Source organism: Tursiops truncatus, chromosome 15, assembly GCF_011762595.2.
Source record: "Tursiops truncatus isolate mTurTru1 chromosome 15, mTurTru1.mat.Y, whole genome shotgun sequence".
Classification (NCBI taxonomy): Eukaryota; Metazoa; Chordata; class Mammalia; order Artiodactyla; family Delphinidae; genus Tursiops; species Tursiops truncatus.
In genome coordinates, this window is record NC_047048.1 from 53,766,612 (window position 1) to 53,785,593 (window position 18,982).

An 18,982-nucleotide genomic window follows, 5' to 3' on the forward strand; every position below is an offset into this window, starting at 1 on the left:
TTTTGTGCATTTTTTAGGGGAACACCATAAACAATGGAGGAGAACAATAAAATAGAATAGAATAGATTGCCCAGAAATAGATGAAATAACCATAGAATTTTAACACATGATGAGGATGGCATCTTAAATCACTAGGGCAAAGATAAACTTTTGATAAATGGTGCTGGGACAACTAGTTTGCCATTTGAGAAAAAGAGAAAATTAAATCCCTACCTCACACCATGCCTAAGAATAAACTACTCTTACATGGAGAATTTAATGTAAAAAAAATGAAATCATACATGTTCTGGAAATAAACATGGGTAGATTTGTCTATAATTGGCTACAGGGCAAAGCTTTCTAATTACGACTAAAACCTAGATGCAATAAAAAAAATCCCAGAAAATTCTGTTGCAGGTATCCTCAAGATGTGATGCAGTAAGATATCATAGATACAAGTGGCTGAGAAAATGTATTTGTGTAACATGTTTATTAGGTTTATATGAAAAGTTGCATAGAATTTTTGTGATATGCATTGTATACTTTATTTGTGCAATTTTTTTTAGTTCCTAAAAAGACTACCCCTATCCATTGCTTAACTCTTATCTAGATCTCTTATTAAAATTCCCTAATCTTAGCCAGGTGGAACACAGAAGGATGGGGCTTATCTCATACTTACCAAGATCAGGAATGTGGCCCTTCCTCTCTTTGAGTGTTTCTACCTTCTCTGTGAAATTATCTCCTCTACTCACCAGAAATGGCTTGCTCTATAATCAAGAAGAGTTTGTGAGCTCTGCTGCATAGCTTAGACAAGTTAACATTTTTTATCTTCTCTGAGAAAAAGTCAACCCCCAACAAAACATAAAACCTGTCACTTGAATTCATCAACCAGGTCAGAAAAAAATCCCTCCTCCAACTCCAGTCAATACTTATTAGTAAAAGAATGTAGGATGGCTTTGTAGCTAAGTATTATTTTCAAAGGAATGAATTGTATGGCTCTACATTAAGAATTTAATTACACTTTACATCTGTATTTGTAAGAGTTGCAGATTTCACTTGGCAAACCAGCAAACACATTAGCACTTAACCTTTTCTTAAAGTAAAGGAAATGTACTTAGAAGTGACTAGGATTCCAAAATGTTAGTTAGAATCACCAGGGAACTGAATCCAGCATTTATTTGTATATGCTCTTTATGTGACAACCTACTGCTGAATTGCTGAAGAGCTGAATCAGATTACTGCCCACTGGTAGCTTTTGTAAGTTTCTTTATTTAGGGCTTTTCCACCATGAATCACTAGAGAAAGCCCCTATCCTGTTACCCCGGTGGTCATTGTGACAGGAGAAAGCCCCTCAGAAACATTAAGAAGCATAAAACAAGAAAGCTGTCCATGGTGTGAGGTTAAGGATACAATTTCATTTTGTTTTCCTTACGGATAACCAATTGCCTCAGCAGCATTCAATGAATAATTGATCCTTTCCCCACTGATTTCCTCCATTGCCATCTCTGTTTTGTATAGGACTTTATATGAATTGCTCTCCATTCTTTTCACTTTCTTCTCCTTGTTTATCCTTATACCATACCACTCTGTCTAAATTATGTAGTTCTATAATAAATCTTAATACATTTGCCACCCCACCCACACTAACCTTATTTATATTCTTCAGGAGTCTCTTGGCTATTTTTGGCCCCTTTCTCTTCCATATAAAATTTAGAAACAACTTGAAAAGTTCCACAAAATACGTTTTTGTGTTTTCATTGGAAGTGTACAGGATCTGCAGATAATTTTGGAGAGATGTGACATCTTAAAAACATTAAATATGCCTTTTCAAAAACATGGTATTTCTTATTTCATTCTTCTTTAATGTCTTTCACTAAAATTTTATAACTTTCTTCAAAATGTTCCACATTCAATTTAGATTTAATTCTAGATGTTGTGGATAGGTGAAAGACTTAGGTAGATAGAGAGATGATTGATACATAGATACAGAGATAGATAGATAGATGCTAGTTAGATAGACATAAAGAATTACTATGATAAGTCACTTTTTTGAATTTCATTTTCCATTTTCTGCAAACGTGGAAATTCAAATTACTTTTATATATCAATTTGATACCCAACATCTTTGTTAAGTTCTTATTAATTCTAATCATTTCCTATTGTTTATTTTGGATTTTCTTGTAGACAACCATATCATCTATGGATAGTGAATAGTGATAGATTTGGTTCTTCCTTTCCAAATTTTATGTCATTTATTTATTTTTCTTCTGTTATAATACTTGCTTAGCTGATTTTGCTCAGTATTTGCCTAGTAGATCTTTTTCCACCCAAATGCCTTTACATTTTAATTGTGTCATATACAAGCAATATATTGTTGGATTCTGTTTTTTATACAGTTTATTATTTTTGAAATGCTTACTGATCTATTTGGATTCATTACTACTAGGTTATTTTGTGATTTATGTTTTCCCTTTCCTCTCTGTTTTCTTACCTTCCCAATTCTATTTTTTTCTTCTCTTGCTTTTTCACTTTAGTGGTTGCCCTATAGAGCTTCAATAAGGGACTTTAACTCAACACAAAAGTTAAATCAATATAAAAGCAAAGCCTTGGAACAGATCATTTCTCTCTTGATTATAATTGAGATATTATATTTCTTTTATATAGTAAATTTTATTTATATTAACATGCATACCATATTTCTGGCTTATAATTTCTTGCATCTCAGGTGCTTCCATTTGAGATCACTTTTTCTTTCTTTCTTTCTTGCTTTTTTGAAATACGTATCTTAGAAATTCCTTAAGAAATTCCTTAATCTATAAGTTAATATATTTTCCTTTGTCCTTGAGAGGTAGGCTTAGAGGATAATGAATTTTAAGTTGACAGTAGTTCTCTTACAGAAAGTTGAATCTATTGTTTATCTTCTGTTTCATATTGCTCCTGTCAAGAAGTCAGGTTTTAATCTTATTTTTGCCATTTGTAAGCAATTTCTCCTTTTTCTCTGGCTGCTTTTAAAATAATGTTTTTTGTCTTTGGTCCTACAGTTTTACAGCAACTTGGCTAAGTATATCTTGCTTTTTATTTATCCTGTTTGAGATTCATTAGACTTCTTGAAACTGAGGATTCATGCCATACAACTATTTTGGAAAATACTTAGCCATTATCTCTTTAAATGTTGTCTTTCCTCCATTCTTCACATTCTTTTCTTCCAGAAGTCCATTTGTAAGTATGTCAGATATTTTCTTTCTTTACTCCTTTTTTTCTAATCATATCAATATACATATTTATATATTTTCTATATATTATATGTGATATATATATATCATGTATGCATGTAATTTATTCATTTTTAGATTCTAGCTTAAAATTTTTTTCTACAATGCATGACTTGTTTAACAATTAAGTTTCCATATTACTGTATTTTTCAATTGAGTTTAGTTGAAAATTTTGCCTGATCATTTTGATAGTATCTTGCTCTTGTTCTTAAATTATATTTATAACATCCTCTCTTATTTATTTAAACATTGTCTTGGTTTGTTCAGGCTGCTATAACACAAATACCATAAACTGGGTAGCTTAAAACAACACACATTTATTTTTCACAGTTTTGGAGGTTGGGAAGTTTAAGATCCTGGCACCAGCCAATTTTGTGCTGGTAAGAGCCTGCTTCTTAGAGAGCTGTCTTTCTACTGTACCTTCAAATCACAAAAAGAATGAGCTATCTCTCTGAGGGCACTAATCCCATTCACGAGGGCTCCTCCTTCATGACCTAATCACCTCTCAATGGCTCCACCTCCTAATACCAACACCTTGGATTTCAACATCTGAATTTTGGGGGGGTGTCATAAATATTCATACCACATAAAACGTATTAAATACTTATGTTAAGTCTATGTCTGACTATTGCCATGTTTCTATTTAAACTTCTGATACTGTAGTTACTCCTCTGACCTCCCTCATGGTGGCTTTTTCCCTCATGCATTTGGTAATTTTTGATGTGAAATTCATGCTCCTAGGGCCATTATATTGAGAAGTATCTATTTGGTGGATCTGATAAGTGACTTTATTTCAGAAGATATTTGTTGTTGCTTCTACCAGATACTTGGGAGTGATACTAATCTGAGCCCACTGGAAATTTTAAGTTAAAAAATATTGAGTAAATTACACCTAAGAATTTCCCAAAACTAATATAAGACACCAAACAACAGATCCAATAAGTTCAAAGAACTTCAAGCAAGATAAATAATAGTGCATGCACCTACACATACACACACACACACACACACACACACACACACACACACACACTGAGTTAGGAAAATCATATTCAAATTTCTAAAAACTAAATATAAATAGAAAATCTTAAAGGCAGCCAGAAGAAAATGACAGAAGAATTATTATCTACAGAAGAATAAGGATAAATTTTTTTTATTAGAAACCAAGCAGGCAAGAAGACAATGGAGTGGCATCTTTAAAGTTTTGAAAGAAAAAAAGCCTGTCAAGCCAGAATTATATACCCAGCAAAAATACATTTCAAAAACTAAAGGAGAAAGAAATTCTCAGACAAACAAAAACTAAGGGAATTCATTGCTATCATACCTACTCTATGAAAAATATTACAGGAAGTTTTTCAGGCAGAAGGAATATGATATCAGTCAAAATCCTGGTCTAAATAAAGAAAGGAAAAACACTGGAAATGGAATAAATGAAGGTAAAATTACCTTTTTCTTATTTATAATTACTATAAAAGAAAACTTCCTAATGCAAAAATATTAAGAATGCGGTATGCATTTTTCACATATGTAAAGTAAAATATATGACAATAATGGCATGAAGAATGGGAGAAGGATTTGGGAATATACTATTGTTAGGTCCTCACACTACGTATGAAGTGACTTAATATTATTTGAAAATAGACCCATATTAATTTAAAATGTATGTTAATAGAGTCAAAATGTAATCATAAAAAATGCTCAACACAAGAGAAAATAAATTAAAAAGTAGCAAAATAGTAGATATTTAATAAAATCATATTGATAATCACTTTGTGAATGAGATAAACTTTCAGTTAAAAGACAGAGATTATCAGAATGGTTAAAAAAGCAAGATCCAACTCTATACTACTTACGAGTATGAATAGGCCCATTCTAGCCTCTCTAGGCCATTCCTTGATAACATCTACCGACATCATGATTAAAGAAGACAGAGATCAGATGATTTCACATACAAAGTTGGTCCAAGCCTTTGATATTTCTTCCTAACTTCTGCAGTTCTCCATGCTCCACCCAATTCTGAAGATAACAGAGATCTCCTAAGGAGATCTTGTTAAAAACTAAAAATAGTTAAGAAATTACTTTGCTTTACAGATTTCCGTTCTTCCATCATCAGCTTACAATTCAGTAGGCTATTACAAGGTATTTGTTTCATTTCCTTTCAACAGAATTTATATCAAGGTTTATAAAGCATTTAGAAAATGCTTTTTTAAAAAACCTCTTTGCTCAAATGCCTAAACACTAAAGAATAATCTATAAATAGCTGACACAAGAGAAGGAAATTAACAAAGACTCACAAACTTTATGTGAAAGAGGAAGAGGCAAACTCTTGACCAATTATGTCACAGAGAATTAAAGAACTGTCCACTCAATGGAATATAATCATAATAATGTCTTTTTAAATGAAGAAGATGGATTCCATATTTCTTTGTCAGAAAAAAACAACTAGAGATAGAAAACCTAAAACCTCACTATGGGACTTGAGTTAAGGGGAATTAAGGTATAAAAATAATTAAGCTCAAACTTAACATCAAGTGTTTCAGCCAACTCAAAAATATGTGTGTGTGCAAAAGTAGGGAAATAGGGGCTGAGACTGTGAAGCTTCTGAGAGCTGAAGGAAAGGGCCACATTATGTTCAGGAAGAATATAATTAGAAAAAATAATAGCAAACATTCATGTAACTTTCAGTTACATGTATTTATTTAAGAGAAGAAAATGGCAGGAAGAAATGACTGCTAAGTGATGCTCAGAGCCCCCTCACACAATTGTAAGAGTGATATCCATCACTCCTTATCTTAATGGCTTGTTTTAATTGTCTATCTCCCCTCCTAGGCTGTGAGATCTATTTGAGAAGAGCTTTACCTCTTATATGCCCTCAGTGTATTTCCTGGCTTTGTTAAATAAATGAGAAATCTTGTGGGATAGGAAAGACATGTCACCTATGTTAGGCCACTTCATTATTATACTCAAGTCATTCTAAAATAATTAAATAAGAATAACCATTAATGTCATCTAAGCAAAGCTGGTGTGAGAGTCTCATTTCTTCAACCAACCATCACAAATACACTCAGTCCCAAGTTCTGCTCACCATGCCTGAAATTCCTTTAGCAAAGAAAAAAAAAAAAAGAAAAGAAAATTCAAGGACCCGTTGAGAATATTTTAGTATATAATTAACCAATCAACCAGAGAAAATAAAAAACATCCCTCTGTATTAGATTTCTACTGCAATTATGCTACATAACAATAACCCCAAAACTCAGTGGCTTATAAAAAACATTTCTTTTGTTTCACTCTCATGTTTGTAGGATGGCTGATCTGATTTCATCTTTGGTTTGGCAGTATTTAGCCTAGGCTTCCAGTTGGGTTTAAGTCTCACTTCATGCTTAACCAGCAGCTTTATGGGATAGGATCTCATCAAGGAAGATGGCAGAAGCGTAAGAGACAAAGCCAAATAATGAAAGCACATTTATATTCTCTGATCACATCACGTGGACTCCCATCCCTTTAGCACCAAGAAGTTCTGTAACAATGGAGTAAATAAATACTCCACCTACTCTAGAGAAAAATACTACAATGTCCCATGGCAAAGGGCTTGGACATATAATTCTATAACAGACAGACAGGCAGTGAAGAACTAGGAACAATTATTCAAGATATTACTTGTAACTTTCATGTTTTAAAGCAAGAAGGGAAATAATACTACAAGAGGAAGCTGTATGTCTAAAAGTGGTTACCCCCAAACAGTGCAAAGCTTCACATTTTGAAGAAATAGCACACACATTTTAGCCTATGCTAGACTCAACTTCCATTCTCTAGGTACGAGTTATATATGTCCTAAAGCTCTTTTTCCAGTTGCTTAGCACAGCAAGCTTTTGGATATACCAAGGCTGCCCTCTGCTAGAACACTCCTACCTTTACATATTCCTTAGCCATTCCCTACTCATAGTGAAAGTTTCAGCTGAAAGGTTGCCTTTTAAGGAAGCCTTTTTCCACCACCTCCCCACCATTCCCAACCTAAGTCAGAATAGCATTACAATCTTTTGCAGAAGCTTTACCCTGCTTTATTGTGTCCACCTCAATTTGCAATTGTGTAACTGTTTTAGTTACATAATTCATTGCCAGTCACATGAGGGCAGGACCATGACTGTTTTCACCACTGTGGCAAACACTAATCCTAGAAGAGAATAGGTAATAAATAAATATTTATTGACTCAATGAATGATCAATTTTTTCAAAAATGACAACTTTTGTTAACAAAGACAGAGCAGATTTTGATCACATATGCTAAAGCAAACATTTTCCCTGAACTAATTAGCCACATATTGCCAAGTATGCTGCCCTAGAGAATCTTTAGTGCTGCATTATCCAATATGGCAGCCACTAGTCATGTAAGACTATTTAAAGTTTAAATTAATTTATATTAATTAAAATTTAAAATTTAGTTCCTCAGTTGCCCTAGCCACATGAGGGAATACCCAGAAATGGGATTGCTGCTCATATGGTCATTCTATTTTTAAATATTTGAGGAAGCTCCATACTCTTTTCCATACTGGGTACACCATTCCCACCAACAGTATACAAGCATTCCAATTTCTCCACATCCTCATCTATACTTGTTGCCTTTTGTTTTTCTGATAACAGCCATCCTAACAGTTATGTGTTGATGTTTCATTGTGGTTTGATTAACATTTTCCTGATGATTAATGATGTTGAGCATTTTTTTCATATACCTCTTGACCATTTCTATGTCTTCTTTGGAGAAATGTCTACTCAACACCTTCACCTATTTTTTAATTGAGTTATTACTTTTCTGCTATTGAGGTGTAGGATTTCTTTATATATTTTGAAAATAAACCCCTTATCTGATATATGGCTTGCAAATATGTTCTCCCATCCCACAGGTTGCCTTATCACTCTTTAAGTAGTTTTCCTTGCTGTGCTGAAGATTTTTAGTTTGACGTTTATTCCACTTGTCTATTTTTGCTTTTGTTGCCTGTGTTTTTAATGTCATATCCATGAAATCAGTGCCAATATTAGCACTTCCATGTTTATTACAGCATTATTCACAATAGCCAAAATATTAAATAACCTAAAATGTCCATCAGCAGATGCATAGATAAAGAAAATATATACACCCATTAGAATAGTATTCAGTCTTAAAAAAGAAGGAAATCCTACAATATGTGACGTGGTTGAGCTTTGAAGACATTATGCTAAGTGAAATAAGCCAATCACAGAAGGAAAAATATTACATGATTCCACTTATATGAGGCATCCAGCGAGTGGACTGGTGATTACCAGGGGCCAAGAAATGGATGTTGCTAATCAATGCCTTAAAGTCATAGTTATGCAAGTTCTAGAGATCTGCTGCACAACCTTGTACACATATACAACAGTAATATATTGTACACTTAAAATTTTGTTAAGAGGGTAACTCTCATGTTAAGTGTTTTTCCCACAATAAAATAAAATAAAACACATTTTAAAGCCACACAGGATTATAGCAGAGACCATATTGAACAACAGATAAAGAACATTTTGGTCATTTCAAGAAGATCTATTGAACAGGGGTGCTTTGGAAGAAACATTCAAATACACAACCAAATTCTTCTTTGTTAAGGTACTCTAAAGCAGAATAATGCTTCCCAGATTTCTAATTTCTAAGGAACAGTTTACAAATCCTGAGATTCTGACTCAACCTACCCAAAGCACACTTGTTTGGCATACAACTCCGTAAGAGATATTTACAAGTGAACTAGGTAAACTTCTTAAGTTTCAAAAAGTATTTCCCGCTAATGTTTGGAAATGGATACTGTAGTTTACTGAGTCAAGCTAATTATCTGTCCTTGCTAAAATCAGCTTGCCCAGGTTTGCAAACTCCACATAGTTACCTATGGTTCTCTCTACTTTTTTTTTGCCCATCTTGTAATGGGCAATAGTAATAACTCAGATCCGTCAACTCTTCTCTCATTAACTCTGCTTATCTCTTTTCTTCTGTACCTGCTGTGGTAAGATTTTGTAAGATCTCGTTTGGATGATTTGTAGTTGATCTTGCTTCTAGACATTCCCCTGGTATTTCATTCTATAATCAGTTGCCAATTAAACATAACCTTATTGTGTCCGTTCCCTGCTTAAGCTAATTTTCAAAGATACTTGTTAGCCAACATTTACTTTTGACAGTATGCTCAACTTACCTTTCTAATAATATTCCCCACCACTCCCAACTGCTGCAGCCAGGTTCATCCACTCACCTCCCAACCACACTAAAGCCATTTTGGCTTCAGCACATTTACTCTCACCAGTTCTCCCATTGATAATTCCTTTTCTTCCTTCATAACTTCCTCAAATATTTCTAACTCCCATTGCTTCAATAACTTTCAAAAGTTCTTATTTACTTTGTTGTTTTGGCTCTGGGTCATTGTACTGCCTGTGTCATCACTTGTATTACATCATCATAATACATTATTATTATTTTGCTTAAACAGCAGTATGTTGATAGATTTTTTTCTCTCCTACTATAGTAGAGAAAATAAGCTTTTGATATCATAGATTTTGAATTACCTCTTTTATCTCCCACCAAATTTAGGACAACATAGTTCTATCAGGAGAGAGAGAGATCTCTGTGTGTATGTTTATATATATATATATATATACACACACACACATATATACACATTTATTTCATGAGTGTATATACTATATATGTATAGATGTGTGTGTATATATATTATATATATACATTCATTTAATGACTGTGTATGTATTTATCATATATGTACAGGTGTGTGTGTGCATATATATATATTTATTTAATGAGTGTGTATGTGTATACTATATATGTATAGATGTGTGTGTATATATGTGTTTATTTAATGAGCGTGTATGTTTATACCATATACATATAGATGTGTGTGTGTGTGTATATATATATATATATATATATATATATATATATAAACCCATGATGAATGAATGAATAAATGAACAAACCCTATTACATTCTCATAGGTTTGCCTTGACTTCTTAACATGTGTCTTTAATTCTTCTGGTAAATATTCAGGATATAATATAGGAAAATCATGTATCATGCCAGAAACCACTTAACAATGTAGGTTCAAAACTGCCATGCGAAGGCAATTATTCCTTTAAAATGTTGTCTTATTTGGTCTCTTCCTTTTTCCTTAGTAGTTTTTCACAGACCTACTGCTCTCTCCTCATTAAAAAAAAAAAAGTTAAAACCCAAGCTCTGTGGTCTGAAACCTATTTTGTAAGAAATATATTCCTTTTGGTAATTAGAGATTAACAAACAGTGCAAAAAAGAATACAAGACTATATCAGTATTCAACTGTATATGCATGGCAAAAAAAGAAAAGAGAAAAATGTAAGCTCTATATTCACTTAACTGAAATAGAAGTTTTTGGAAGCTTAAAGATGGAGATAACATCAAAATACATGAAGTCATGTTTGAGCCATCCTTGAGCATAAATGTACAATGCTGACATCTCTCTCTAAGCTTTCCATTCTTTTTTTTTAACATCTTTATTAGAGTATAATTGCTTTACAGTAGTCTGTCAGTTTCTGCTTTATAACAAAGTGAATCAGTTATACATATACATATGTCCCCATATCTCTTCCCTATGGCATCTCCCTCCCCACAACCCTCCCTATCCCACCCATCTAGGTGTTGTTCATAAAGCACCAAGCTGATCTCCCTGTGCTATGCGGCTGCTTCCCACTAGCTATCTATTTTATGTTTTGTAGTGTATATATGTCCATGCCACTCTCTCACTTTGTCCCAGCTTACCATTCCCCCTCCCCATATCCTCAAGTCCATTCTCTAGTAGGTCTGCATCTTTTTTTTTTTAGATTCCATATATACGTGTTAGTATAAGGTATTTGTTTTTCTCTTTCTGACTTACTTCACTCTGTATGACAGTCTCTAGGTCCATCCACCTCACTACAAATAACTCAGTTCGTTCTTTTTATGGCTAATATTCCATTGTATATATGTGCCACATCTTCTTTATACATTCATCTGTTGATGGACACTTAGGTTTCTTCCATGTCCTGGCTATTATAAATAGAGCTGCAATGAACATTGTGCTACATGACTCTTTTTGAATTATGGTTTTCTCAGGGTATATGCCCAGTAGTGGGATTGCTGGGTAGTATGGTAGTTCTATTTTTAGTTTTTTAAGGAACCTCCATATTTTTCTCCATAGTGGCTGTATCAATTTACATTCCCAGCAACAGTGCAAGAGGGTTCCCTTTTCTCCACACCCTCTCCAGAATTTATTGTTTGTAGATTTTTTGATGATGATCATTCTGACCAGTGTGAGATGGTATCTCATTGTAGTTTTGATTTGCATTTCTCTAATGATTAATGATGTTGAGCATTCTTTCATGTGTTTGTTGACAATCTGTATATCTTCTTTGGAGAAATGTCTATTTAGGTCTTCTGCCCATTTTTGGATTGGGTTGTTTTTTGTTTTTTGGTTTTTTTGATATTGAGCTTCATGAGTTGCTCAATAAGTTGAAGATTAATCCTTTGTCAGTTGCTTCTTTTGCAAATATTTTCTCCCATCCTGAGTGTTGTCTTTTCATCTTGTTTCTGGTTTCCTTTGCTGTGCAAAAGATTTTAAGTTTCATTAGGTCCCATTTGTTTATTTTTGGTTTTATTTCCATTTCTCTAGGAGGTGGGTCAAAAAGGATCTTGCTGTTATTTATGTCATAGTGTGTTCTGCCTATGTATTCCTCTAAGAGTTTGATGGTGTCTGGCCTTAAATTTAGGTCTTTAATCCATTTTGAGTTTATTTTTATGTATGGTGTTAGGGAGTGTTTTAATTTTATTCTTTCACATGTAGCTGTCCAGTTTTCCCAGCACCACTTATTGAAGAGGTTCTCTTTTCTCCATTGTATATTCTTGCCTCCTTTATCAAAGATAAGGTGACCATATGTGCTTGGGTTTATCTCTGGGTTTTTTATCCTTTCCCATTGATCTATATTTCTGTTTTTGTGCCAGTACCATACTGTCTTGATTACTGTAGCTTTGTAGTATAGTCTGAAGTCAGGGAGCCTGATTCCTCCAGCTCTGTTTTTCTTTCTCAAGGTTGCTTTGGCTATTTGGGGTCTTCTGCATTTCCATACAAATTGTGAAATTTTTTGTTCTAGTTCTGTGAAAAATGCTAGTGGTAGTTTGATAGGGATTGCATTGAATCTGTAGATTGCATTGGGTAGTAGAGTCATTTTCACAATGTTGATTCTTCCAATCCAAGAACATGGTATATTTCTCCATCTATTTGTATCATCTTTAATTTCTTTCATCAGTGTCATAATTTTCTGCATACAGGTCTTTTGTCTCCTTAGGTAGGTTTATTCCTAGATATTTTATTCTTTTGGTTGCAATGGTAAATGGGAGTGTTTTCTTAATTTCACTTTCAAATTTTTCATCATTAGTGTATAGGAATGCAAGAGATTTCTGTGCATCAATTTTGTATCCTGCTACTTTACCAAATTCATTGATTAGCTCTAGTTGTTTTCTGGTAGCATCTTTAGGATTCTCTATGTATAGTATCATGTCATCTGCAAACAGTTACATAATCTTTCCTTTTGAATTCTTTGGAGAAAATTATTACAGTCAATTCTCAAGTATCCATATTGGAAAAAGCAAAACAAAACAAAATGTTTGGATAATTCCAAATAATAAATAAGCTAAATTATTTAAATTTGATACTAAAATATGTTCTAATATTTTAATACTTGTAAACCAAGACTTCTAGGAATTTTCTATAAAATAGAACCCTTATACCATATTGTAAAGATCTCAGCAAGTTTAAACGTTGTTCAGAACCTTTCATACTTGCCATCTTCCCATCCTTTTCCCCAATCCTTCTCTCTCCACCTTTCCTTCTAGCAATCCATCCAGGCAAGGAATCAGCTAATACAGGGTCTGTCTTCTTTCAAATATCTTTTGCTTAAGAGAAGTGTAAATGGTCAAACATTTACATTTCAAGGGACTTTTCTGAATAAAAGTAAAAGCAAGTAGCTAGTTGAGATGTCAAGACTATTTTTTTGAGTATATTAAGTTTAATCACCTGAATAGCTCTCCTCTGTAATATCCCTTCCCCTCTTCCTTGTCACTTTTATCCAGAACTTTAGTTCCACTTTAATGAAATTAATGGCTACTTTTTTTATGGTCAATAATATTTACCAGTATAGTTTATAAATTTCCTTATCACAGTTGCTTAAAAAAAATGCTTCTAAGTATTGTTAGTGAAAAACACATCTGGAAATATGATCATTTAATACTTTCAATGACAATTTATCTTGACGTAGAATTCTATCTTCTTTCTGTTTGCTTTTTTTTTTTTTTGCCGTACATGGGCCCCTCACTGCCGCGGCCCCTTGCACCATGGAGCACAGGCTCCGGACGTGCAGGCCCAGTGGCCATGGCTCACGGGCTCAGCCGCTCCGCAGCATGTGGGACCCTCCCGGACCGGGGCATGAACCTGCGTCCCCTGCATCGGCAGACGGACTCCCAACCACTGCGCCACCAGGGAAGCCCTCTGTTTGCATTTTGATAATACTGTTCCATTGCTTTTAAGCATCTGTTTCTGAAACTAGATGTCTTTCATTACTCTAATTATCATTCCATAGAAGGTAATCTGTCTTTATTCTCTCTGGTAACTTCATATTTTTCAGTTTACTTTTGATGTTCTGCAACTTCACTTCAGTTAATCTTTCTGAATTTATTCGATTTAAACTGACCAGCATTTGGTGTGCACTTTCCATCAGAAGACTCATGTCTTTCTGGCAGTAATGAAAGTGTCAGCCCTAATCCATTTTAATATTTCCTCTCAACCATCCCTCTTGTCTCTTCTTACAAAAATTATATATGTTAAGTTTCTCTCAATCTATCTTCCATTGCGCTAATTTCTCTTTTAAGATTTTACTATCTGTATCAATCCATTCAGCATTATGAGTGAATTCCTCAGTAACATCATCCAATTCACAAATTCTCCTTTTATTGTAAATAAGCAGCTAGAGGATTTTTAAATTTCAGTGACTCTACATTTCTTTCATATCCAGGCTTTCTAACAGATTTTTCCCCATATCAACCTGTCTTCATACATAGCTGACTATTTTTGTCTTACAATTTTTAACTGTTCTTAAACTTTTTATTATAAAGTCATTTTGCTTTTTATCATAAGTTCATAAGTTCTGAGTGTTTATTTTGTTGCCTATCTTTCTTGGTACTGGTTATTCTCAAGTTCTTTTTAGTTTTCAGTGCATTTAATTTTCAGGTTTATTTTAAGTGTGGGAGTAGGTAGGGTTACCGATCATTCTGATTTGCCCAGAACTGATGGTGAATTTCAGTACTAAAACTGGGAAAGCCTCAGAAAAACCAAGAGTTGGTGATGTTACTTTGCTTCGGTCTCTCTGGTTAATGGTTTTGACTTGCCTCCCTCCAGTCCCCTAGGACTGGTACATCCAGAACTAAGTCATCTACTGGCAGCTGAGGACGCTTATCCTACAGAATGGTACATTTTCTGAACAGCAAAATGCTTAGCCCAACAGCTTTACACAAACCTGAAATATAAGCACTGATCCTGGCTCTTTTGAGCCTTTTATTTTTATTTTTTTTATGACAGAGGAACGCCAATGTCACCTCTAGTTTCATATAAGGAGATTGACTCAGTCCCCAAACACAAGTTGTTACTACAACTGTTTGCTCTCAGGGGTCAAATTCCCAGACACGCTGGCCTCTTCCCAGACGAAGTGCACAATGAGCATGTCACTTCAGTCTCATCTTGCCAGTTTCCCTGTTCACTCTCTGTTTCACAGAGTGCCTACATCTTTTTAGTATATTAGTAATATTGTTTATTATATCTTTTTTTCTGGAACAGAAGATAAAGTTTAAAATTCAAGTTCACAAAACCATTTTGTCCAAAACTCTATCATAAATGTAAAACATTAAATATCAAGCCTGTAGAAAATCTTATAGTGTCTTTCAAATGCTGTATGGCCACCAACTCCTCTCAGCATTTTCTCTGCTCATCCTATGATACAACAACCACTAATATGTGAAAGGAATTTGGAAACTCTTGGGAGTTTAGATATTCACCAACTTTAAGTGGTGGAAACATAGCTGAGAATCAGAAATTTCAGAAAGAATGCTTGATAATAATGGAAACAGGTGTCTCAAAGTTTACAGAAGAAATTACAGGTCTCTTAGCCACAGGAAAGTTTATAATTCACCAGCATGTGGGATCCTTGGAAGAAGAGGTTTTATTCATCTTTATATCCTGAGCACTTAGCACAGTACCTGTCACATATTAGGCACTCAGCACATTGTGAGTGGAGTTTTTGAACTTTAAAGAGTTCCTGTCACCTTTACTCAGAGCCTAATTACTTTTGCTTTATAAACTTTTGTAACGTGTTTGACAGCACATCAGAAGACAAATAAAAGTAAGAGAGAAAACAAAATAAAACTTTAAAGGTAGACACAAGATTCAAACAAACTAGTGCAAACAGACCGTTATATGTTAATAGATCCCAAGAGCATCACTATTTTATGACATGATATAAAACCTAAAATGTATAATGATTTTCTTGATTCAAGAAGAAAAGATTAAATTACATAAGTATGTTTTATTTAAGAAGACAGAGTAACAAAATGTAATGTTTAGAATGACTCCCATATACAATGGGTAAATTTTTTTAAAGAGGTGTTTATGCTTGAAGGTATTAAACCCTGAACTCTTCGGAGCACTCAGCTGCTGCGAACAATGCCCTCCTTGAAAGCTGAAAACAGCTGAAAACTTTCTACATAATGAAATCTCAGTTACGTCTCATTATCATGGAAAGACCAGTTCCAGAAAAGCATTTTCTTCCCATTAAAAGGAGTTTAACTCCTACAAGCAAACCACAATGCTACCCTTGGTGGTATTTGAGCTGTAACTTTTTGGTGCTTCACATCTGTCTCAAAACCACAACTGTGCCTTAAGGATTATAGAGGTAAAGGGACTTTTTACCTCTGCAAAAGTGTTTGGCTTCACTTTTCATCATGGGATTTCTCCTAAGTTGCTTGTCCATCTCAGCATACCTTTTGATTTCAAGTGTCTGACCAGGCTCTTGCCTACATGACTGCCACCACTTAAATCTTGTCCAGTCTTTTTCCCATTCCTTACTGATTGCTCTAGGAGCATCAGTTAAATGAGACACCCTTTGTGACAGAGCTAATATACTGGCTGGCTCATAACAGACCGTGAAATAGAGCTAGAGGATAATCATGATAATTCTCATACCACCATTTTATGGATGGAGAAGCAGAATCTGGGAGGTCACAAGTCCATTTAGATAGTGACAGAGTGAGAGTTTATTCCAGGTCTGAGTGATTGCAAGAACTCCAGGTGCATTTACCTCAACATAACATTACTTCTTTCCATCACCCAGCTCTGCCTCCCTGGAAGAAACCAGGAGAGTGTGTATTATGGCTGCTGAGAGGAAAAGCAAGTTAAACAGATTGGGAGAAGAGACAGCAAGAAGAATGGACAGCTATAACCACTGGTTCATTAGCTTTGATTTTCAGATATCTGGAACATATAAAAGGAATTTAATCACAAACATCCATATATTTGTAAACTGCCTAATTGATAAGAGGAACTGTTTTCCATGTAAGAATTCTATACCACCTTCTATACTTCTCTAGAAGCTAGATTTTGTGGTCTGTGAGTCCAAAGAGAACCTCAAACTGAAGAAAAAATATTAGTAGAAATGTGTTTTTAATTATTGGTTCTATTTCCAAAGAAGACATTCTAGGGAGGTAAAATGGTGACATGGTGACATCAATTGGCCTTTTATAATAATACATAGGATTGTTCCTAAGACTTTAATAGCTGTGTAGGTTCTTTTCTTAATTCTTTTTTTTAATGTACTTTTCACGGTTTATATTTCATATAAATATGAAATATGATCCCTCAGTCACCTTAGAAACAAGCTTTTGATGAAATTTTCTTCATGTTCATATTAATACATTGTCTCTAAACAGGGAATGAAGATAACCTGGGTAAATAAATAAAATTAAAGTATACATTATTCATAAAATTACAATAAATTGGTCCAAAGACAGCTTCAGATCAATGAGGAAAAGAAAAACAGCCAAGCACAAAAGATTTGAAGGCATTTCATGGAAGAAGAAATCCAAATGATCAACATGAAGATGAAGATGATCTCAGGTGGCCTTGGCCTGCAGCGACTTGAAGCAGGGTTTTGGTTCCCAGCCAGAGATTGAGGTCGGGCTGTGGCAGTGAGAGTGCTGAATCCTAGCCACTAGACCAGTGGCCAGTGACAAGGTCCTGGCTCTTCGGCTTTGCAGAAAAGAATTCCCACAAAGATGGAAAGTAGTGAAACAAGTAAAGTACTTATTAGCTGGAAAAATAGTACATGTGGATAGACACGCAGGTGGACTCAGAGAGAGAGAGTCGTGCCCTTGTGGTAGTTTAAATCACTTATATGGGGCATTTCTTCCAGGTCTCCTTCGGCCAATCATTTTGATTTGCCTGGTTCTGAGTCCATATTTGGTACATCTCAGGATCCTCCCTGTGTGCGTGCACATGTCTTAGCGAAGATGAATTCCAGTGAAGAAGCTTATGGGTAGGTTGACATCACTCCCCTTTTTTGACCTCCAAGTAGTTTTTTAGTCAGGAAGGTCTCCTTGACTTTGAGAATGAGAAATATGTGGTCTCTTATCTCTTATCTGGGCAGGGTTCAGCCTCTCCTATCTTCATCTTGGAGTATCAGTCCACAGGGGACAAATTCCAGCTGCTCAGCCTGGGGCCTACCTACCTCCTGCCTCAAATCCCGCCTGAGAGACATAGGCCCCAAGAAATCTTTATTGGGATGAGGAAGGGTCAAGGTCTGTCTTCTGTAGCTTCTTCAGGCTGGCAAGGGGATCGTAGACCCTACCTAGATGGGGTCACAGAACTCTTGCCCTGTCTCATTAAGTGGCCCCAGGGTGACTTCTGTTGTTATTTAGTCAGAATCTGCTGTGGGGAGTGGCTGGAGTCCCTGCATCGCCATTGTCCTGTGATGCCCTAGAGAAAACAAACTAAATAATTAGAGAAGCAAAGACTAAAGACTAGTAAAAGACTATTATAATAAGAGACTCAAGCAAGGGTAAGAATCTGGTTATACGAGTTCAGCATATTTCTGTTAATCTCAGGCTTAAAATTTAGTATATTTCTCTTTTCTTAAAATGGAAGGTCTGAACCTGTTGGTCTCAGGCCTCCTTCCGGGACTGAAAGGTCTTAGTTGCAGATTTGTAACAATATGGAAGACAACAGAGCACTAAGAAAAATATGACATAAATCAGTACAGCTGAAAGGAGGAAGGTTATAAGAAAATGGAAACCTCCCTTCAGAAAGTTTTTAATACCTTGTGGGATCCAGGAGAACAATTAGAGAACCATATTCAATTTCCCCACCCATATAGCAAGGATTGTTGGTTAATTGTCTGCTGAAACCAGGTGGCTTGTTGTCAAATTTTGTCAATGTCGGTCTCTATCTGAGAAGAGGTATTACTATATGCGCAAGAAGAAGTGTTGGCAACTGCACATGCACCTCCTTGTTCTGCCAACAGATAATCGAGGGCCAGTGGGTTGTCAGGTACCGCCTTGGCCAGTGAATCTAGAGACTTCTGTAAATTAGTAAGAGAGTTAATGGTACTGTTAGCTA